This window comes from Apis laboriosa, unplaced genomic scaffold, assembly GCF_014066325.1.
Source record: "Apis laboriosa isolate Shangri-la unplaced genomic scaffold, ASM1406632v1 scaffold70_cov154, whole genome shotgun sequence".
Taxonomy (NCBI): Eukaryota; Metazoa; Arthropoda; class Insecta; order Hymenoptera; family Apidae; genus Apis; species Apis laboriosa.
The window spans coordinates 749,368-773,531 of NW_025224195.1; the positions used below are offsets into that span (position 1 = coordinate 749,368).

General features: G+C 28.9%; 1 protein-coding gene across 2 annotated transcripts in view; it reads left to right on the forward strand.

The window, feature by feature from the left end:
- LOC122719154 overlaps positions 1-24,164 on the forward strand; it is a 117,721-nt gene that overhangs the window by 66,287 nt on the left and 27,270 nt on the right. Inside the window, exon 1 of one of the 2 annotated variants that reach the window (XM_043944752.1) lies at positions 6,862-6,904. The exons of the other annotated variant lie outside the window; for it this stretch is intronic. The gene's annotated coding sequence lies outside the window, so the exon portion shown is untranslated. Of the gene's footprint in view, positions 1-6,861; positions 6,905-24,164 lie in introns of those variants that run through there. 2 annotated transcript variants of the gene reach the window in all.

Below are 24,164 nucleotides of genomic sequence, written 5' to 3' on the forward strand. Positions count from 1 at the left end.
TAAAATTAAGTTGAAGTTAGTAAAAATTTATTATTATTTAACTTAGCAGATAAATATTTATGATTGACGAAAAATATAAATTGTATCATAATAGAAACTTGTTAAAATGATAAATTTTTTACTTTAATATATATTAAATATGATTATATATGTGATAATACAAAGTATATTAAAAATATGACTATATTAAACCTTAATTTTTATCATATTATCTTAATTATAGTCATTTTCTTTTTCATCAATACATTAACTTTATTTAAATATTGATTGACCTAATAGCAGCATTTTTTCGTTCAATTTTTTTAACTCCTCTCTTTCTTTCAACATTTTCCAAAAATTCTTGATTATAATTATATCTTTATTTTATTCAATTATTTACTTCACAGTTTTCACTTTACTATTTCCTGCAATTTAAATATATATTGTTAAATAAGTGTTAAATAAATATTCCACAATAGAACTTTAAAAAAAAAACAATAACAAAAATTTCATCCTCATAATATCTTTCCAATACGTGCTACTCTTTACAATAAGTTTTTTCGAAGAATCATTCATAAAATTCATCTCCATTCATTCATCTATGCATAACTTGTTCAAGGGACGCAAATCTGATGAATGTATTTTCCTTTTCATCATATTGCATAATACACACGTGTACTTCAAAGCAATCCTCTTAATCAAATGGTTCATGGCAATTTCGTTAAATAGCTGTTCAGTCCTGCTATTTGCACCAATTCATCGTTTACCGTTAAACAATCCTTACATACCAGATTCCGTTGCATATAATTACAAGTAGATTGGATACACAATCTCTCTTTCTCCCTCAATTCTCTCTTTCTTCTCGCCGCAAAATTCCGATCGTTATCTGATTGCTCAGACTTAAACGAAACTTATTACTTGTCGTGTTCTCTCGAGGTCCATAGAATTCGAACGACCTATAAATACCATCGTTCCTTCTCTCTCTTTCTCTTTTTCTGTTTCCCTTCAGTAGTGATTGCTTGATGCTTCTTAAGCAATGTTCATTCTTCGTGACAAAGAATTCGACAAATGCAAATTTTAAGTCATGTCACTTTTTCAATAAATGTGCTTAACAAGATGAACCGGACCTGTAAATAACATTTGTTCTATTATTTTGAATATAAATTATTATAGTATCGATACATTTTCAATTTTTTTATTATTTTGAAAGTATCAGCGTAATTTTCAAAATTTTTACTAAAAATTCGAAGCTTTAATACTAATTTGAATAATTTTATTATTTTTAACATTATAGTGATATCGATGCAGTTCGATATCATAATATATATCAACTTCAACTTTCTACTCTTTTAATACAAAATTCTCATGAACTGCTTGAAAATCATAAATCATAATCTCACTACGCTAATCTTTCCTTAGTTACGACCGCCATAGAAGGAGAGAAGACTTCTTCGGAAGCCGTGAATCAAGCGTAAAAGCGGTCTGACCTTTAGCCGATGCTGGACGTATAGTAAATTACCAAACGACAACCAGTCAGATAGCATCTGACACAACATTTTTACGGTTCTCGAGTCGGCATACTAAGGAGTCATTACTTAGTCATAATAGGATTAAGGGCGTGCTGATGCAATCTGTGGCGCGAACACCGACACAGGGAGAACTGACCGATCTTCTCTTCTCTGTTTCCTCCTATTCAAGTTATCATTGTAGCGATGGGATCAAGTATCTCACAGATAGATTCAGAACATTTGAATATGGATGTGAATAGATTATGAATCCATATGTTTATGTGTTTTGAAATTTTATCATTATCTCTTGATTTCCCACGTAATTATTTAAAATATATTCCTGAATATCAAAGAAGGAAAATAATTAATATATAAATAGAAATTTATCCATTACTATATGTTATTTTAGAGTAATAAAAGTTTATATTCAATCTACAGGATTCTAATTATCATTATAAATTATTATTTGACGTAGAAATTACGTCAATAATTATCATAAAATTGTCTTTAATATAACAAATTATACATAAATGTATTAAAAAAAAAAACATGCAATATTAATACATTACACATATGTGATTTCTATTATGTTTCAATTTTTTCCAAGATAAATGAATGATATCTTATTTATTTTCATTAGAAATATTTCAATATATTATAGATAATATATAATTATCACTAGTTTGATATTACAACACATAGTTTTTAATTATTTTAAAATTTTTTTTCAATTGGCAAAAATCATTATTATTAATCAATAGATCATTAAACGATCTAAATACCAATCTAGTGAAATATGTTTCAAAATTTCAACAAAAACAAAAAAACAGAACAAATCTCTTTTCTTTTCCATTAGTCACTCTTAAATTACAACTACAAAAATTCATTTCTTTAATATTCCAATGCAACACCTGTTCTATCTCTCTTCGTTCATAAAAATCATAATCGCGTCCACGATAAACAACTGTAAACATCATTTTCTTCTTTTCTATAAACATCAATATATCCACGATTAGTCTCAGTGCAATAATCGCAAATCTAATTGATCCGAGCCGGTAACAAGGTTTCGAATATCCAGCGTGACACGAGAGAGTTCAGCATCTGGTACAATTGCGAAATCGTTTTATTCACTCGTCCTACCTCGACCGGTTTTGTATTTTCACCAAACGAGAAACTGTTGCTAAACCTTTGTTAAGTGAACACAGGATCTCCAAGACGAACAATGAATCGTTGTCGTTCAAATAGTTTACCAGATAAGGAGAATGATTACCGATTATCTGATCCGGATTTGAGGTTAAGTTGTCGAAAAAGTCGAAATCAACGACTGTCGTGTGTCAATTATTTATCGTAAAGCTTAAGAATGGTTTAATTTCAATGAAATCGAGCTCAATGTATATAATACTTATAAATCTAGTCAAATTTAATATTAAAGATTTCTTTTATAGGAATGCGAAGTGTTATTAGAAATGAATTTAATAGATTATTCTAATGTTTGCAAAGTTGGTAGTTTCGAATTTTAGAATGGCTATTTGTTAGTTTTAAGAAATTTGCAAAGTTGGTAGTTTCGAATTTTAGAATAATTATTTATTAGTTTTGAGAAATTTAATTATATTTTCTTCTATATTATAAAAATTTTTGTTATAAATAATGATCGAATTATGAAAGTTAAAAAAATGTATTTTATTTTTATTATTGAGAACTATCTATAATTATCGATTAAACGTGAAATTTCTAGTAAATATATATTCATCAAATTTCAAATCAATTCAATCAACATTCGATTTTACTTTTAATTAATCTTTTCATTTCTAAAAATAATTAGATACAATTAATTAGGTCATGAAAAACTTATAGAATTTATTCCAAATTCCACTATTCTATTCATTAGAATAGGTTATTTCGTCAAATATGTAATTTTACTAAATTGATACATTTATAAAATTTTCTCATGATACTTCATGATATTGAAATAGTACAACAAAATATTTTTATTCATGTACGATTTATAATTTATTATATTTATTTATAAAATATTACTTGCCTTATTATCAAATTTACGCAACAAAATTTATTAGCATTTTTTTCTTGTAACTCATAAAATTTCTTTAATAATATTATTAATTAAATTGCGTAGAATATTCTGGTTTCGAACAGTAGAGGTATGCTGCGTCCATTTTCATTGTCACTGCCACACGATGTCAGACATATTTGTTGATTCGAGATCGCATCGAGAAATCGATTTATTGAACGACAGCTATAAAGATTGTATCGATTTGTGACTCGTAACAGAAGAATACGAGTATTCTAAAAGAACTGATGTCATGTTGATTTTTCTGCTCAGAATACGAACGAAATAATTTTTTAATCTATAGTTTCGATCGATCGAGGCGTGGACAACCTCGATCGAGATTGTGACATTGCGTTAATTGACGGGAATTTAGATTAATTGTCGCATAACGAGAAATTGTAGATTTATTGGCAATAAATCTTATTTTTTTGTTCGTTTTCACTGGTTTCCAGAAAGTGTTGGACGGGTTTCCGTGTTGCGTGTAATTTGGATCGATGCAAGATCGATAAATATTCTCGATATATTAATGTCGTTAGTACTAAACGATGATTTGTAACGTGAAGACGATTTTTATAATTCATTTTTGTGAATTATATCAACGACCGTGTCAATATATATCATATATCAATGTACGTATTTCAATAATTATATCAATATATTTATTAGTTGTATTATCAATTTATAATTATTATCTATTAACATGTTATGTTACGTGAAGTAGCTAATATTATATTATATTATTTTCCGTAGTTATTATTTCGAAGTTCATCAATTAAAATAAATAAAATTAAATATGCAATTAAACGAAACATGTTTGCCTTGAAATAAAATCGATCTAAATTAAGAACGTACAATTTTTTGCATCGTCATAATTAAGAAATATGATTAAGTGACTCATTTCGCGAAGAATATTCTTCATATTTTCTTTAATCACTTTTCCTTCATCATTATATTAATTAATAAAAATTTATTCCATCTAATTCATGTAATCTATCATATTTAATTCTATATTTTATAAATAATTTTATAATTTTCTATCATAAAAAAACAATAGAACTTTTTTGGTTATCTAACATTTCGATAGTTTCATCAAATGGCGGTAATTTCAAAATTGATTATGCTATCGTTATAAAATTTATTTAAGTATCTTATTCTAATAGTCTATAAATAAATAATCATGTTATAACAATTTTATTCATATTTCAAACATTTGTTCGTATAGCAATTCACCAATTTGTAAATATTAATAATATTTGCGATATAAAGCGTAATATCTATGGCCATATTCTTAAGTCATTTTCATTCCTTGTTCTCATCCTTTTTTCCTTGATTTGTTGAGCTCATGTACAATCCATCTTGTTCGGCACGTGCCGAGGGCGATGAGCGAAACGCTCGTTCTCCAACGTGTGTTTAGACCGAATATTTCTTCGGGGACGCGAAATTGCAACAGAAGATATAATTCAAGATCCATGAAGTCACGTTCCATTCTGTTAAATCGAATCGATCCGGATCGAACGGAGAGAGATTTATTTGAGAATTATTAATGTTTCGCAGAGAAAGATGGATTGTAAAGTACAAGTTTTTTTTTTAATTGTTATTGGGAAAGTATATTAAATGTTATATATATTTATATACATATATTTAAAATTTTTTTTTTAAATAATTTAATATTTGATGTTTATTGTTTTATTAATCTAATAGAGGTAATAAATAGATCCATTAAAATTAGAATTTAATTTTTTGATTTGAGTTCTGACTAATAAAAAATAAAATTTTTTAACATATTCAATATGGATTTATTGCAGGTATTCTAATTTCTCGAAGAAGTGAAATTAAATTTAAATAAATAATATCTCCTCATTTTCTTTGCAAAATAGATATAAATTCATTTAATTTGTATTTAATTAAGTGATTTCTATTTATATTTAAAGCATAATCGAAAATCATTTGATATATGTATTAATTTCATCATTCAGAAATATTTTCTCCACGATATATTCTACATACTAACTTCATTTAAACATGTTAAGATATCTCAGAATTTCATTAAAGTTAATATTATTCATTTTATTATTTCATTTTATTATAAGAATCAAGAATTAATTAATTTAATTTATGTGATTTTTAACACATGGTTTCGTACATGGAATTATGTTAAATTTATTTCATAAATTTAATAATTGAATAAAATCATGTTAAATAAATGATAAATTTATTCGATCGAAATATGTAAAATTACATTTTTATCTTGTACTTCGTTAAAAATTATTAAAATGAGAAAAGTTGGACGTGAATCACTCACAGTAATAGTGAACATGTCAAACATTATTTTACACCACATGATCAGACACGCCAGATAATGTACAACCCTGCTCGACAAACTAGTCATAAATTCCATAGAGACGGCGAAACAATGACGCTAATTACCTAAAGCAATATATAATTATTCCCACACGTGTTCTGCTTCTGTACAATAAAGTTATGCATATTTCATATTGATTGTCATTTAAATCGGACCTGGAATGGTTTATATGAACCAATTCTTCTCTGAACGACTACTGAATAAATTAGGTTGACATAATATTTTTGTTTGTGAAATGAAATAATTATATATTTATATGTTTTTTTCGAAATATTGCACTGTATTTAATCAAAACAATTTTCTAATATAAATAATTAAATATAATAATTTATATACTTCTTTTAACAATTCAAATAATTTATTCCAAATTCATAAGAATTATTAATTATATAATTTAAAAATATCTTTAATTAAAAGATTAATAATATAATAAAAATATAATAAAAAAAATAATAATATAAATAATGAATAAATAAATTATTTGCGTTAATTCATTTGCAATAATTCAGAAATTATAAATTTTATATCATTTTCATATGATAAATATTAATCTTTTTATTCTTTAATAATATTTAAGCTACGAATTTTTATGCAGCTAAAGAATATTGAAATATTAATAATTTGTATTAAAATTTAACAAAATTTTATAAACGTCAATCTAAAATAAATCAAAAAGACAGTCAAGGAACAGTCAAGAAAAAAAAGAGAAAAGAAACAATATATCATGTTAACTATAGATACTAATAAGAGATACAAAAAAACAAAACTAGGAAATGCTCGTTTCACGAGCGAAATGACGGAAACTCTATTTAACTTTGAAGTTTACCGAGACGTTGACATCGATACCGCAGTATAGTGATGTAAATGAAGCCGCAACTCGGTTGTCTGGTGTTAACAGACTGCGTATAACCGGCCATTCGCAGCCAGGACGACTCTGTGAGAAGCGAAATTTTTTCACATTTGGCCCATACCGATAATTTTCAGTGGGTATGTATTTTCAAAAGTAGAAAACACGCTAGCTCTTATATTAGCCTTTTAAAGGAAGAATACTTTGAAACGTATACAGAGTGCTAATGCATTCGTGGAACATCTTTGAATTCTGAAAAGGATCAATACAAAAGTTAATATACAAAAATATCGATTAAGGCTTATTTATTAAGTTGTAACGCAATTGAAATTTGCGTTAAATGAAACGAGATAGAAATAAAATAAGATGGTTTTATCTTTGTTTTCTTACTTTGTCTTGTTTGTAACTTAATATATGTCTCAATCGACATCTTTGCATATTAACTTTTGTGTTTGATCCGTGAAATCGATTCTTCAAAAGTATCTAATGAATATATTAACATTCTGTGTACAGTAAAACAGTTTTGTTTATGTCTGGTGCTTTTGGTTTTCGTTTAGAAAGTGCATTCTATTGGTGATACGTTAACCGAACTTTACTTTCTCATCATTCTTATAGGTTAGGAGATACGAAGGAATTTCTCGTGATTTCGTAATAATTTCTTTTTTTATTATTTAATTATTTATTCGTGATTATATACATCTATGTGTACATTATATACAATTATGAGTGATAGATAGATAGATAGATAGATAGAATAATACATTATTCAGTTTATATTGCATATTAATTAGCATTCAAGTAACAAAAATTATTCATAAAATATTGTAAGTAGATTATTTTTATTAAAATATAATTATAATTATATTTTAGTTTCAAAATTATACAGCATCAATCTTTGTTCAATGACATGTTTTAATTTAACATGTTAAAATTTTTTTTTGATAATGAACAATATATTTTATATTTTTATTAAACAAATTTATTCTCCTAATTGTTTTTGTCATTTCTGAAATTCAATTCATTTAATAGAGATGATTAAATTTCTATAAAAAAACATTCTATTAATATATAAAATAAAAATTTATTTTTAGTAATAAATAAAATAATTCTTAATCTTCTTGAAGTAATAGGTTAGGTTATAGTTTTTTGAATACAGTGAAATTTTATAGAATCTATTTTAATGAAAATAGTTTTCCAAATGTGTGTTTTAGATTAAACTTTATTATTTATGCAATATTTATATAACAATATTAATAATAGATGTATAATATTATCTGTTTATGAAAGTTTATATAATCTAATATTTGCATTGAAATATATTTTGTATAAAATGTTTTTGATGTAATAACATATTTATATATATATAATAATTATAAAACATATTAAAAATTTAATAAATTAAAGAATATTATTTAGGATTTTCCTTTTTAAAAAATTTTTTTTTCTTTGATATTTATAATTTATTTATCAATTATAATAATAATAACTTATTACACTGTTTTTTCATTATGTTGGAAATGTATATGGAAATAAGATCGTAAAATATTGTGATATAACATAAATCTTGAATAATAGTAGTATTGGAATATGCAGATGTGAATAAAACTGTCACGACACGAAGGTGTATTTTGATTCTTAACCTCTATTTTATACGAAGAAACAGTTATTCGAGTTTTCTTTGATTTTTAAGTATAACCTAAGAAATATAATTTATAAATTATAGTTTTCTTTTTCTATATTCTTTTTCTATATTTTTTTCTATATTTTATTAAAAGTATTATATGTGATTATAGAAATGTCTTTTCTGCATGTAGCTATATTAACATTAATTCAACATACAACGATATTGAAACATTTTTATGAAAATTTATAATTATCATTAAATTTCTTCATTTTTCGTTTTTCATTTACAATATATTAAAAAAAAACATTTATAGAATATTATATTATTTATAAAATATTAATATTTTAAAATATTTATATCAATATACAAATATCAGATATCTTTTTGAGATCGAGTAAAAACTGTTTTATTTTCTCATTAAAAGATTTCCAAATCCGAATGAATCATCACTATTTATCATATTTACTACTGATTTAAATTTTATTGTATAATAATTTTATTTATTGATAATAATTATAGAGAATTATTGAAATTAAGGATTGATCGATGTCAAAAGTTTTGAATATAGTTGTAAGAGGTTAGATTAGGTTAGATTATCATAGGTACTTTATTATTATATACTACATAAACATAAAATATTTTAATTCACTTATTATAACATAATTCATTTCACTTTCCTTAAATTATTCCATTTACAAAATATTTATCAGCACGGTTAGAAAAAATATAAATCAATTCGGTAATCTTCGTTTCTCTTTCCTTTCGTTCAATTACCTCCTCTCGTTTTCGGCTTCTACCTGCCGCATTGCTGGTGGCCGAGTTTCACGTGCCGTTAACCTTGAATCCGGATTTTAACGGCTGCATTTATGCTAATATGCCAACCCGTGGAAGAAAGCATGCCGCCACAACGAGTGAACACGAGGTAGAGTTACCTCCGTGCATCTTTTTATCCCGCGGGACCACCGTGAACTAATGACAATCGGTTCGAAAGTTACGCTTGCGCTTCGCATACGTGTCTTCCCCTCTCTCCTTTCATCATTTTAAATGCATCGATAGCATGTTAGACGATAATTGGTCGTAAAGGACGATTACAACTGTATGCAAATTCGTCCAATTCCACGAGTCTTGTTCTCATATTTTTTTATTCTTTTTTTTTTTGGACCAATCACGTGTAATGATAACCGGTGTACATCCAATGTTTACTTAATAATATCGAACGTTACGTTAACCTTGTAGATCAGCTGAGAGGTATAGTCAGTCGCAAAAGTTTTCATTCAACTTATATCAATTCAATTGATATTATCGAAATAATATAATAATAATTCTATTTTATATGAAACTTTATACGTGTAGGTACATATATTCGATATTTCTATAAAAGTTTTTGATGAATACAATAATTGTATATAAATTGACTAATTCTCGTAATTTTATGATAATTTTAATAAACACATATCTCTTTAACAAATTTCAATTATCATATTTTATTTTAAAGGTTTTTTAGGAAATTGTAAAATTAAATTGATATCGTTCTTGAGCTAATTTAATTTTATGATAATATAAAATTAATGTTTGAGTAAAAAATCTTAAACTATAATTATAAAACTTATTTAGGTACTAAAAATTATTAAAATTAACAACGCTTTATTATTGATAAAATTAAAATATTTAAGTAGATTAATTTTTCAAATTTAATAATTTAAAAAATATAACATTTTTCAACCAAATTCATATGACTTCTTATAAATCCTAATTTTTTAAATTTATAAAACTATCAATATCCATAACATCAAATTAAGAATTTATAAAAAATTTATATAAAAATACATTGATCAATCAAAAATATTTTAATTTTACTTTTCAACAATAATGGCGAGTATAATGTTATTTTTTAATAAGAAACTTTAATTTTCTTTTTTAAATATTATTAAAAAATATATTAGATATGATCTGTCTTCAAAATGACCAAAAGGAACCATTCAAACAAATGTAAATGTCCTGGTTGCGGTTTCTTCGCATTGTTACTTATTCCGTATTACCTGTAAATGTCGCGGGGGTGGATCTTCTTTTTTTTTTTTACCACGGTTTCGCGGTTCAAAGATTTACATCGTTCTGCTCTCTTCCCCCGAGGAACGACGACGTTTAACGGTCGAGGCATTGTTTGCATGAACTTTCACAAAATAAATTCCCCCTTTTATTTTTTCAGGCAACGTTAACGTCAATCCTCATTTTCTTCTCGAGCAATTTTTAAACGAACAAACCACTCTTACAGATTCTCCTCCATCCGGTGGATGTCGAATCATTTTTTTTTATCCATGCATCCATGTATATTGTTACACAAATTGTAATAATTGATTATGAAACGGCGAATTTTTTTCAGATTTAAAAAAAAAAAAATTATCCACAGACAGAATACAGTAAAAAAAAAAAACATAGGAGAAAATTTTTCACGATAGTAATTAGAATCGTCTCTGGTCGGTTTATTATTATTAAACAATACTCGTGGTCTCGCTACCTCGATTTTCATGATTCGCGGCGCCGCATACATCGCGGTAATGAAGGCAATTCATTCGCTTATTCACCGTGTCGCCCTCGTAGGAGTAAGACATTAACGTGTGCACAAGCACCGATTCGCCGATGCTTATATCCACGAATGTGTACGATGGAGAAACACAAGCGGCGGGATGACGTGGGCGAAAACACGCATTGAGATGTGTTTCTTTTCTCGCCGGCTACCCACCCGCAACTACACGCGTTCCTCTTTCTCCTACTCTCGCTTTCCTTCCTTCCTTCCTTCTTTCTTTCTTTCTTTCTTTTCCCGTTGATTTTGCTCTTGCAAGGCCTGCAACAGGAAAGCGAATTGCGGCCGAATGATTCATATGACCATGGTGGCCGCGAGTGGCTGGTTTATGGAAAGAGGGTGCTTGCTTTTTTCTCACGATAACGGCGAGAAACGGGCGAGAAATAAAATTTCGAAGATATTCCGGCGATTTATCTTTGATGCTATGGAGAATTCTTTTGTGGAATTCCGTTTAGATTTACGTTCGGTGGAATATTGAGAGTTTTGATATTGGAAATATTTCTCTGCGGCTTTATCTTTGGTGCAATATAGAATTCTGCCATTTATCTTTTGGTGCAACGTGGAATCCCGATATAGAATTCTGCCATTTATCTTCTATGCAATATTGAATTCTGAATCTTTAAGAAGCATTTAGGAATATTTTGGATTGATTATGTGATTAAAGTTTTGGAATATTTTAATATTTTTAAGAATGGAAATTTTGTCGAGATCGTCCGATATTCTATGCTAGACTAGAAATAACGAGTTGAATGAGAATGAAGCGTTTTAATTATCGGTAATGTCAATAGGTAACGTCAACCTTTGAAATTAAAATTTCTCATTTCAAAATTTCCACATTATTTCCACCAACGTTTTCTAATTGAAAAACAATATATTGGCGAAATCATTCGTTTGCAAAATTGTGCAAACATTGGAAATGGTGGGTATTCATAAAAAAATGAAAACATTGTGAAAAAAAAATAAAAAATAAAAAGATAAATAGTTATATTTAAAATCAATATCTGAATAAATTCTCATTATTCATCCCCATACCTATTTATCAATAGGAACAAATTGAGGAAATTAGATTGAGCAAATTGAAATTAATAAAAATTGTTTAAAATGCGCAAGAATAAAAGAATTATTAAATTGTTAAATTTTTAAAATTTATATCAAGATAATTAGATGTTGTTTATTCTCCAGTTACTTCCTCTCATTTCCTCTCAATCTTATTAATTTCATTAAATATTGCTCGAGCAATTGCTCATGCTCATGACATTCACTTGTATTTCGTATCGATCAATTAATCATTTCTCAGGTGGCGCGTGTATAAAATGTTGAAATACCTAGGTTTTAACCAGTCTTTCCACTTATTTAAATCAATCTCCGCGAATAATTTTAAAAAATCTGCGTATTATTTTCTGTATACACTATGATAACTTGAAAATAATATCATCGTTTTCAAGGGAAAGAACGAAGTAAAGTATTCGGTATTCATTCTTTTTAAACACAATTCTTTCAAAAAATTCAAGACAATGCAAAATTTTAAATTGTAAAATATTCAGATTTCAATGTTCTACGAATGTTATAATTTTATTCGAAACATGAAAGACATGTTAAACCTCTGAAGATTTCCCTTAAGAGATTTTCCACTGGAAAAATAATAATGCATTATACTCTATTATTCTATTATATTCCATATACATACAAATTCTCTTTCAAATCAGAATTTTTTATTCAAATGAATATAAAACAGCGAATACTTTCGTAAACTATTTTTGTAAAACTGAATTTGAAAAGTAATAATCTCATCACTTCTTCATCGATCAAAAAACCCAACGTAAGAATAATAATTGCTCTCAGATTAATCGTTTAATATTGTAAAAATGGAGTCGTGTCTCAAAAAAGAGAAACACTGGCCCATTAGGAACAATTCGTAACAGTCAGGTTGTAAAATATCGAGGTCAGAAGATGCGACGAACGGGATGTAAACGGTGCAACGAACACGAAATTCAGGTTTCTCCATTTTGGAAAAAAATGTATTAGAATGGTTAATGCGTAATAAACTCGGCCCATCGTGTCTCTCCGTGTCGTTTTAATTGGCGACTGGTTTCGGAAACCAGTCCTCTCCCTCGTAGGCCTTCGATGCGTCGATCTTACACCAACTCCACCTCAACCATTCACGAACAACGTCATGAATGAATTTCTCACTCTTGTCGAGGAACATTTCTTTTTTCCTCTCTTTCTTTCTCTCTCGTTATCTTTTCTTGTTTGATATACGATATACGTCGCAAATTTGTCTTCAGTTATTTTTGGCGGTGTCAAGAAATGTATATTCGAAATGAAATCTAAATTCAATATTTTCGCAAAGAGAAGAAATCGCAGTTTTAAAAATAGCAGAGAATATTTCAATACTCTTGACCAATAAAGATCGTTAGCGATGATTTTTGTATCAAAATATGTTTTGTATGCAAAATATTTCTCACACGAAGCGAGAAATATATAAAATTTTTGAGAATTTTTTTTAAAAAAGTTCGAAATTTAAGAATTTAAAAATTAGAAAAATTCAATTTAATTTATTTCTCGAATTCGTTCCGTCTACAGAAATTTATTATTGTTAGAAATTAGCTCTAAAAGAAAAAAAAAATTTAATTTAAAAGAAACTAGTACTTGCTGATCTTTTTCAATAATAACAATATAACTGTACATCGCTTGGTCTATTTGTTCACACTTGTATAAATTATATTTCTCTTGCGAAGCTTGATTGCGTTTTACGATCCTAATCCTTAGTTTAATGCTTAAGGCTACTTTACTAGGTAGCGTGTCTATTTTAACGATTCAAACGGCGCATTATCCTTCACTTCTTATTCTTTAATTTCCCATGTATTGTATAGGGATTAAAGCGCGATAAAAGTAGTTGGGTAAAAGTAAAATGAACTTTACGCGCTCGGTTTATTACGTCCGATTGTGATAAAAGCACGGGAGAGAGACGATCTCTCCGGTAATAAAACGTTCTAGAATTGCCTTCGTACGTCGCGAAGTGGGAAGGATCGAAGGATCGTGTATTGCATATTAAAACGAACGAGCAACGAATAGATGTTAAATCGTCTCTTATTAGCCTCGTCAAACGTTTTATTAATTTATTTATATTTGAATATAAGGAGAAATTAATCTCCCTATGGATTATGTATTATGATATTCATGCGAATCGACTAAATATATATACGATACTCTCTTATACTTCCTAATAAATATATTTACTTTTCTAATTTCTATTAACTATTTTTAAAAAAAGTTTCTTTAAAGTTTTCTACAAATTAATATTATTAATTGATTAGAAAAGAAGAATATGATTCTTTTCAAATATATCCAAATCCAAGAGACTGAAAATCAATTTATTTATATATATATATATATATATATATATATTAATTTTGTTAATTCTATTTTCTATTCTTCGTTTCTATCATTCAATATCCATTGATTCTTATTTCGTTCCAATCTTAATATAAAATAATAAAAATGGAACAAAATTGTTTTAGAAAAGAAAACTCGAAGCAGTCGTCACAGCTCGATAATTTTCTCCTCCTCACAGTAGATAAATTTCCACGAGACGAGTTTCCTCGATTGGACTCAACGGCCCTCGTTTCTCCACGGGGTGTCGAGACGCGAAATAGCCGACATCGCTAGCCACTAATGGAGCCTGTCTTGCGGTGTCTAAAAAGGCGGACTCAATTCGAAAAGTTCGAGGCGTGTCCAAGATATCCGCGTATAAATCAACCCGACGAATCAAGGTCGAGGAAGTGAACTACCAAAGTACCAAGCGTCACGTGGTTGTACGAGTCGCGCGAATGACACGACTAACGGATTTGACGATTGGACAACCGTTGCTCTTGCTCTACAGTCTGTCTGTGGGCGTTTACACCCGGTAGTTGTCAAACGGTTATCCACTGTACGATTGATTAAGCACTTGTCGACTTCTTGCTTCCAGAATTTAACGAAAAACTCGATCCTTGTAATTAGCCGAGCGTGTATATATTATAGAGATAGTGAATATATTATTGGATATATTGAATATAAAATTGGATAAAGAACGAAGATTTCAGAGAAGTCGAAACAAATGTAAGAATTGGTTAAGACATACTATGTTTATTAATTGGAGTTAAATGATTTAATTTTTAGTTTGACGAAGGAAGATGGAGAATGAAATAGTGGTATGAAATGAAAATCTCTTCGAGGATTGAGGAATGGGTTGAATTTGATAAAAATAATTTCGTAATTTTTCTCTATCTCGTGGTATAATATTAAAATTATTTTTTAAGAAACGAGAAAAAGAAACACCGCGACTTTGAGATTATTTTTTTCTATTTTTTTAAAGAAATTTTTTCCACGACGTACAACATGATAAGTTATGCGATTTTTTTGTCCAATGGAAGAGGGACACAAATTCCTCGACTGTACAGGAGCAGGAAAAGAAGTTGGCACATGGTTGATAATAGGACAACTTCTTCGGGCATCCCAAGTATCCAGGTGTTACGGTATAATTTACAAGAAGGGGAGTAACGTTACTTCTTGGTAACTTGGTTCCTCGAGCATCGTTTGTCCCCTCGGGGGCAGCTCGAGCACAGGGAGAGTTTTATGTACGTGGAAGCGAGATCAGGTTCGGCTGACTCGTATGCATTAATCGTTATTTTATGTAAATTATACGAAATCGATTGGAATATTGAAAGAGTAAGAAGAAAAGGAGATGATCGGGTGAGGTGAGATGAGGTGAGGTGAGGTGGATAAAGGATAAAGGAAATGCCGCGAGGACGAAGAAAGAGAAATGTTCGTCGAATAATTTAAACGCGTGATTATTTATCGGTTAAAAGATAAATACTTTTAGGTTATGTTCGTTGTACATCTCGACCTGTTATAAAAATTCTTTCGACTAGTTCCTCGTTAATACACGATCATCCAGGGACAGAGTTGTTTGCACACTGTTTGCACGAAAAAAAAGGATTAAACAATTTTACGTGCTAAAAATTGTTTAATTTGAACAAAATATCAGTTTTCAATCAGTTGGTTCAAAAGTTGGCGCATATAACATTCAATATTGTAACACATTATCTTGATAATTTGTCTTTTTCAGCTTTATTATTATACGATTGTATTTGAATTTGATTTTGGCGCCAAAGTTTTGCTTCCATCTTGAAATTAAAAGAATTTAAGAATTGCAACAAGCTTCAAAGTACTTAAGAAAAAAATAATAAAAAAGAAATAATCATTCTCGATGCCGATTAATAATTTATCCCTTAGCCTTATCCATTTAGTCTTATTATTATATGATTATATTTGAATTTGAATTTGGCGCCAAAGTTTTGCTTCCATCTTGAAACAATTTGAAACCTAAAAGAATGCAACAACTATCTCAAAATACGTAAGAAGAAATAAGAAATAATCACTCTTTAATACCAATTAAAAAAACCTCTCTAACTAATTTCTCTCAATTTCGATAAAAAAAATCAATATGGCGTCAATCGAATCAACAGAATTTCATCGAATCCTCGAAACAAACAAAATTTTCAACCTATCCCTATCTACTAACAAAACGATCCAACTTAAAAATCTAACCTAAAAAAATTGGAAGAAGAAAAATAAAAGAAACGAAGAAGAAGAAGAAGAAGAAGAAGGATAAAGCATTGCTTAGCTTATCTATCATAGGTTAGAGACAATTGCGAAATTGCGGGTTGCACAGAGTGAAAATGGGGGAACCGCATGAATCACATTTTGTAACGTTATCCGTGCTGCTGTGTTTAAACGTGTATTGTATACGGATGAGAACCTCGCCAACGACGTAAAATTCACGGCAATCGCTACGAACGCTGTTTGTTTTACTACGCTTCCTCGTTACCGAACACCGTAAGCGGCGATGCAAATGAACGGTTGCACGGTCATTAAAACGCGTCGTCTAACCAGGAGTAATTGCGACGTCAAGAGGATCGTAAAATCGTCACGACACAACTGTTCGTTCTTCTTACTTATTCTGTCGATACCCTGCCGAGGATATTTTTAATACTTATTCCTTATTATTTCGAATTGAATTCAATAAGGATTTTGAAGAAATCGATGAACAAGTATTCGAATAATTTTTCAGTTTGAGTTTCAATTGAAATTATTGCAGCAGCTTGTGAAAATTCATTCGAACAACGAAGAAATTTATCCTATTTTGATTTTAATAAATTATACGTACAATTTCATACTATGAATTTTCATTTAGAAATATTTCTTGAAATAGCCAGTAGAAATATTAAAATCTGGAAATATTTAAAATTGTGATGCATTTTGTTTTAAATACGTTTCATAAGCATCCACGATGTACTGATCACGATTCAAATGAAAATTACAATATAAATTTCGAACGATCGAAATCGGATTAAATCTAATTGCAAATCGAAATGATTTCCCAATCCTTTCCAAAGGTTGAGCTCAAGCCGTGCACGAGGCATATAGAATAGAACCTCGATGTGAATCACCCTGTAGAAAATGTGAACATTGTGTGACCGACGTTTCTTTCGAATCTTTATCGTAATTCGAAACCAGATCTCGCGGTCGCCGTTTTGCATTTATTAAACCGATCAGGCGAAACCAGCTTTTCCTTTTTCCCTTTGATATAAAAGAAACGCTCGCCAATGCGCATTAAGTCCTATGCTATGAAAATATATATATATATATATATATATATATGCCCTCTCCTATACACGGGATTTATCGCGTTATCGAGATACAACATCGTTAACGTGGTATTTGATTATTGTTTAGCATGTTGCAAGAGGCTTTCGTTATCATCGATGGTTCATTGATTCACGGTATTGCTAATAAAGGTAACGATAAAGAAAATAATAACGGATAAATAATTCGATTAAAAGTAATATAACGAGCTTCTATATGATGATATAGGAAAACTTGCTCGATTTGCGCATTTCATCTTTATAATTTTCCAAATTTCAACTTTCAACATTCATTTATGATCTCTTTTTGAACCGTGGAGATATACGAATCTGTAATACGTGCTTTCAAATATTAATACACGGATAATACACAGAAATAAATAACATAAAAATATCGGCGCGTTTATATAACAACGTTTTTTTAATAATAATTCTAATATTGAACTCTAATAATACGCGTTTAGAATTCAGAATCAACACAGCGTAACGAAAATAATTAGACGTATAACCTATATTTTTATAATAAAATAACGTTCGCGCGACTTTATTAATTAAACAAGAACCACAAAAATCTGAAAACCTGTTTCCATTTCACGCGTGTTGTTATAAAATACTTTACTTAAACGTACTTATATAATATAACCATTAAAACTAAAAGATGATAAAATTGTAATAGGTTTTTTTTTTTTTCCCTTCTTTTTCTTTTTTTCTAGATTACGAAGCGCCGGCGCTATCGTGAAAAAATTGCAAGTAAGTGTAACGCACACTCATCGATCGTTATCAGTTTATATCGATTCTCATTCACTTGTATGACTCAAAGTAAAGTTCAATTTCCCTTCTTTCGAGTAGTATCTCTGTCTCACGATTCTCTCGCTTCTCGATAATACGAGTCACATTATGGATTCATTGTTCAAAGGTACAAGTCACATACGTTACACGAGCATTTCATAATGAATCATGCCTTATTCGTATTAGCTGGTTTTCGATCGAGCTTAATTTCTTCGAATTTTTATTACGGTTACGGATATTGCGTTATTTATCTTTTGTTATATAGCAGCATCACGAATTATATTCCAACAATATTCAAATTTATATTCGTATCTTTATCAGATTTCGCAAATGTGTGTGTATGTGTGTATATGTATGCACGAAAATACAGAGCGTTTCACTTAAATGGATCTAGAAATAATGGATCAAAATTTCATTTTGAGATTGTGATGTTTCTATTTTTTTAAATTGTATCTTTTTGGTTCATTCTTTTGTATCCTCTTCTTTGTCAAAAGATATATTTATGTTAAAAAGGGAAAGAAGAATTAGAAACGTAGAAAATGTAAAATATTTTTTAATTTTAATTAGAGAATTTTTTTCTTTTTCTTGTCTTTCATGTATCATCAGATTTGTGGAGAATGTTTGTAGAAGATGGTTTAAATTATTATTCTGAAATTTATGTTGCAATATATATTAACGAAATTTAAAAAATGTATAATGATATGTAAAAAGATATATTTATGTTAAAAAGGGAAAGAAGAATTAGAAACGTAGAAAATGTAAAGTATTTTTTAATTTTAATTGGAGAAAATGAACGAAGCAATTTTTTTCTTTTTTTTGTCTTTCATGTATCGTCAGATTTATATAGAATAAGATGGTTTAAATTATTATTTTGAAATTTATGTTGCACGATATATATTAACGAAATTTGAAAAATGTATAATCAAACTTTCTCCTGTCCAATTTAATTTTTGAAACGAGGATTGCTCTTATCAGATGAAATCTGTTACAAGTAACGAACAAAACAATGGATAATAATTTCTATCAAACTTTATTGGAAATAATCAAATTACAATCGAGGTTTATTATAACTCGACACATTGCTCGATTGGATGCCATTAATCTCATAAGATTGGATCAAAGTTTTACAGACTCGATCGAATCCAACTCCGGATAGGAAATTACTAGATTCATTAGAGCCCATTAAACGGCAATATAACGTTACTTGACTTCCTCGAATTCGATTAAGCATTCCCAGAGTTCAAGAAACATTCAATTGAACGATTAGCACGATACTGATCGATCAAATTTGATCAATAGAGATCAATATCGTCAAGATATTTGTCGATCGAATTACAATTACAATTTATTGCTACACTGATCATGCATTTGATTATGCAAAATTTAAATATATAAAAACCTAGAAAGTGTTTCTACAAATTATTCAAAGTGTAATAGACATTATGACGTTTAGAATCAAATATTTCATTTATTATACTGTTATGAGTTATACTGTTTAATTATTAGATAAGTTTGTCGAATTTGGTGAAATTCTATATAATTAAAACATTGATATTTGGTAGAATTTTTCATAAAAATATGAAGATTAAATATGAAGATTTTCAAGCATTGTCCTTGATCAAATTTATTTTTAGATATCGATTCTTGATTGGAGATATACGATTAGATTACATTGGATTGGATTGGAATCCTTGAAATCTTTTGAACAATTTCAAAATTTGCAAAAGACTTTGTTTAATCTCGTCGAAAACTAGAATTTTGATTTTATTATCTTCATTGCCCTGCCTTTTGATCTCAGAAAATCTTAAAATCCAAAAACCATTTAACCACAAATTTTGTTAATCAGCTTTTTATTAGTTTTATGCAAAATTGTAGAATTTAATTAGGCTTTCACATTCTTAGCTGATACAAGATTCCAATAAATTTTGTAAAGTTGAATGATAAAAGGCAATCTCTGATATTCTATGAATTTATAGTAGAATTAATTTTCAATATTCTGTTAATTTTTCAATTATAATTTAATTATTATTATTGGTGAAAAAATTTGAATAATTAACACGATAAAGTGATTTTGGTCTTGTGATATATAATGATTTTTTTATTTTGATTTCAAGCGCATTCTTTGGCAACTCTATGAAATTTAAACTGTTAAAAGATTCTAGATAATAATCATATTGTAAGCAATCTTTTGAAATCTAAAGTTAAAGCTTGATTCGTGAATTTAGGAATCTGAGATTTAGAACTGATTCTGTTTTGGATTTGATCCTGATTCTGAAATTAATTATACTAATTTAAATTGGAATTTTCTTAACACTTGGAATCTAAAGAAAAATGTTATAATTCAAATCCGAACTGCATTAGATTCGTATTTTAAAGTATAAATTTAATATTAATATTTATAAAATTTATTAATATTTATAAAATAATTTAATTTATAAAATTAATATAAGAATATATTTTCTATTCATTTTCACATCGTAATTAAAATTTAAATATACAATCCTCTATTCGATCTCTTCTAATATAAATTTGATCTAATATAAATTTCTGTTAACCTCTCATAGATGATCTTTAACTTCGATCTGGATCACCATTTACCGATATCTCATATCTACCTGTTCGATTCTAAATCCAACCTGTGTAAATCATCAATGCTTGAAGATATGATCTCTCATTGCTCGCAATTCAATCGCGACACATTGTTTCCGAATTGAAATTTTCGAAGCTCGTTAGGAACCCTCGAATCCCTATAATTTTTTCCACAAATGCAATCGATATTTCTCGATCACGAGATCTAGATACAATTCTATAATCTGACACGTTAAATTCAGATTAAACCCACGATTGAATTATATATATATATACAATAGAATACCGTAACACAAACGAGATTAGCCGCGCAATTTTTAAATATTTGCTCTTCCGCCTATGCATGGCTTACAATTAACCCTGTATGTATTTTGAAAGAGAAAATATCGATACAAACCTTATCCAACTCGTATGCATAATTATGCTCGTATGCATAAATCAAATAGCTCATATTTTTTTCTCGAGATGGGGATCTCGATTCATTGTTAAATTTATTGCATTATCTAACGCATTACACATTGCATTTTTCATTGTATTATCCACGCTGTTGCGTGGCAAGCTTTCGCCCGTTTATATCGCCCGTTTATCGCCGGATGAAAGATTATTTCCATGTCAACGGCGAGTTATCATCATCGATCAATGACCACACTAGCGATCTCGCGATTATGTTCATTCATTTACCCGTGTAATTACCGATAATAACGAACCTTATATCGGCCAATTAAAAGTGAGCGGTTACATAATGGTTTTGAAATGGCGATGCGGCCGTGTTTGATAAAAATGGCGGGAACGATTACAACGAGATCCAATTTACTTGTAATCCCTATCTGAAACTCGTCGATACCGTAAAGTTTCCCCCCCCTCCAAGTTACAAGTTCGCAATCGTTCCGCTTCTTGCAAATATCGCGCAATTAAAGCGCAGCCTTTCTATCTGATCCTTGAGATCGCCAAGTACACGAGTTCTCCCGCGAATCGATTCTCGCAAATCGATACCTCGCTAATTGTTAGTATTCCGCCTCTTCTATATATAAATGTGTGTTAATGTATACGTATATATATGTATATATATATATATATATATATAGATTTTAATTGGATGTCGTATAACGTAATAATGATACAATAAACTTTTTATATTGTAAACAGGATGGTCTTCGCTCGATCCGCCATTTTTTTTTTCTCGTTCGAAAGCGAGTATCGGTCGATATACATATATCGATTGATATGTAACGCTCATTTCGACGTGACATCGGATCGATGGTACGAGAAGATACTGTAAGAAGGCTGTAAAAAAATTTTGATAAGAGGAATAATATTAAGAATATTAAGAAAAATATTCAAATATTCGAACGATAGAAAATATGATGTGCTCATTTGTTAAATTGTGTGGTATTATTATGTGAAATTTATTTGCATAAAATTTCATTTCAAAAAGGAATTATTTTCATAATTTGATTACTTCATAGATAGGCAATTATTTAGAATTTTTCCAATTTTTAAAGCTATCCAAAAATTGTATTCGGAATAAGATTATATTTATGTGATAATAATATATTTGTATAATAATAAGATTGAATTTGTTCGTGATACTCCATTACCACAAATTAAATTAAATATCGAAGAAAAATAATAGATATTTTTTTACAATTAATATATATTGTTATTATGCGAGGAAATCATATGTATATATATATATATATAAATTGCACAAAGGGTTGTTCATCGAGGAGAGGAGAAAGTTGCTTGATTTTCGATCGTAGGTGGATATTTTTGATACGATTTCTTGATCGGTTTCACTTTCTACCGAAAGCTCGCTTCCTGCCTCCGCATTTATGACGAGATGTTTTACGAGGCGAAATTCCTTTATCTTTCCCCGTGAATTATGCGCTTGCTCCGCGTTTCTCCTTTCTTGACGATTCATCGCCGTCCAATATTCCAAACTATTTCAAAGCTTTTACAATATCGTGTCCTTTCATGGATAAAAATTAATCGATAAAAAGTGGATTACACGCGATTTCGATTCTTGAAACAAGATACAAGCCGTTTCCTTGTTGTTTTTAAAATAATAAGCGAAAAAAAGAAAGAATAAAATTCTATCCTATCCTTAGATATTTTAAATATTCTTTAAAAATTTTTCTGATATTTTAGTGAAAGAATGAAAGGTTTGGCGATGCGTAAAAAAAGATATCCCGTTACGATTCGTATCTTCGATACTTGGACGATAATAAATTGTCGAAATATCGTTGCAAAAGAGATACGAGAAATATCCGAGAGTCCCACCTTTTTATTTTTTATTCTTTTTTTTTTTTTAAACTTCTTTTTATCCTCTTTTACTGTGAATGATGACCGAATGGGAAGTCGCGTATGATGAATTATCGATATGATGAATATATGAATTTGCGAAAAGATTTAGAAGAAAGATAAGAGAAATAAATAAGTAGAATTGCGATTTTTATTTATCTATTCTCGTTCGATCAGTCATTTTTCATAGAGCGATTCATCGATCACACATTACAGTTGTGTACACTTAGACTCGTGGAGGCCTTCGGAAGAAAAATGAGATTCAGAATTCCGATTCGTGTATCTTCGATTGGCCAATCGTCGATTTTCTTGGAATTGAAGCATAGAAAATTGCGTGAAACTTAATATTCTATATTCAAAGTTACTAACTAGAAATAAAAATCATGCAGTTAATTTTTAGATGAGTAAAACTTCGATCTTCGAACTCTATTTTGAATTCAATCGCGGGAAAAATTTTTCGGTCTCCTTCCAACAGCCGATAGAAAAATATCTATGCTTCTCTCGATTGCTTTTAAAACGATTTAAATCCACAATTTCTTCAAACATTCAATTATACTCTTTACTATTTACGATTTCTCAATTCGCTCAATCATTGTAAAAAAACAAAAGGAATTCAATCTCGTGAATGAATCGTCTCACGAAAGAATATTCGTGCGTAAAAAAGATAATATTTTCAGTTATAATTATCATCGATGGAGGAAGGCTCGATAATGGATCGTCTGCCAAATGTTATCTGCTTTTATCGATGATGATCCATGACTTACATCGATTACGTGTTTCCAACGTCACTATCCAAAATTATATTGACGATTACGCGCGTTCATTGA